General features: G+C 30.6%; 1 non-coding gene across 1 annotated transcript; it reads left to right on the top strand.

Moving 5' to 3' along the window:
- On the top strand, positions 1–72 carry Trnad-guc. Its single transcript has one exon. It is a non-coding gene; the product is annotated as a tRNA-Asp (tRNA).
- The last annotated feature ends 1,612 nt before the right edge of the window (positions 73–1,684 follow it).

Genomic DNA, 1,684 nt, shown 5'->3' on the forward strand with positions numbered 1-1,684 from the left:
TCCTCGATAGTATAGTGGTTAGTATCCCCGCCTGTCACGCGGGAGACCGGGGTTCAATTCCCCGTCGGGGAGACGATGTCGACTTTTTTATATGATTGAAGAGAGATTATAGATAATGTAATGCATCTGCCTTAATATTCCTTCTATTAGTATAAATATTATTAGTTAGTATAAACTTTATACCTTATCAAAAATAAGGCCCGTACTTTCACTCAAAGACTGTTTCCAATTATGTGATGTATTATATAATTTTTCAATATACTATGTATACTGCATATTAATATGTACGGATAATTTTTAAAAATCAAAACTTTAAAAGTTAAATAAAATATAAATTTATATAAATAAAATAAAAAATTTTTCCAATAAGTGATATAATAATATATAAGTGAATAAGTGATAATAATATATTTGAAATATATCAATAGTGTTTAATTTAAATTCAATATGCGCTTTTGTATTATTCTTTTTTCTTCTTAGCAAATATATTTTAGCAGAAGGGTTTACAATTATGGTATACTGATAGGTCCAAAATGGTAGATGGCAGTGCAGGAGCAGGAATTATGAGACCGAAATTCCGCAAAGCGATCGAAATGGGAAAAACCGCTTTCATTTTTCAGGTACCATGCATTAGAGCTATGTACCAAAATAAGTATTCTTTCGGACATGGGTACCGGAACATGAAAAGCATGAGGGCAAGTAAATAGCTGACTCCCTAGAAAGGTACATGTACTCTGCTCATTGGTCCAGAGCCCTTCAGTGGGATAACAAATAGCTTCTTAAATAACTTATTATGTGAACGGGAAAAACAAAATCTACTTGAACACTGGGGAGCCCAAATAGGCATGCGGCAGTCAAGAACTTTAGCAGAAACGATACTAAAATGGATACTGAACTTCTTACAGGACACTGTAGACTCAATTATCACATAAAGAATGTAGGTGCGGAAGAAAGCGATTTTTGTCGATTCTGTCATAAAGCGAAGGAAACATCAGAATATATTCTTCTGCACAGCGGCGGCAAGACGTAGATTTGACTACCTTGGAAGCGGAATCTTAGTTCAAAATCAAATAGGTAAAAATAAGCCCACAGCAATTATGAACTTTATAAATAGGCTAGAATTATTTTAGTTGTGGCTTTAGGTGCACAATAGATCTTTTAGGTGGCAGTGCATTGATAGCCAATTATTTTATAATAATAATTAAATATTTTTGAAAAGTTGAGATATATACCTATAGCTTAGATTTTATTATATTCAAATAATAAAAATAAATACGGATCACTATGTTTTTGAAGCTGGTCTTATAATCCGCAATATATTAAAATTTTGATCGGAGTTGTAAGATTATCAATATTATTTGTAATAATATTTGGTGCCATGTCATAATTAGATAAAATGATGAAAAAAACATACATCTAGGTATATCAAGAATGTGATGTATCTATTGAAATTTTTTTCTTCTTCAATTGTATATATACATATTATTACATATGTACTATATATAGTATGGATTGCATATATGCATTTTTAATAAAATATTTTTTCACATCGTGTTTGGAATAATTGAGAAATATTTTCAGTTTGAGTTCAGGTATCTACGCGCTCCTTTTATTGAAGTTAAATTGTTTTTATTTACTTTTAAGGCTTACGTGATCAGTAATTTTGCATGAAAATATTTTCTGG

This window comes from Teleopsis dalmanni, chromosome 2 (genome assembly GCF_002237135.1).
Source record: "Teleopsis dalmanni isolate 2A chromosome 2, ASM223713v2, whole genome shotgun sequence".
NCBI lineage: Eukaryota > Metazoa > Arthropoda > Insecta > Diptera > Diopsidae > Teleopsis > Teleopsis dalmanni.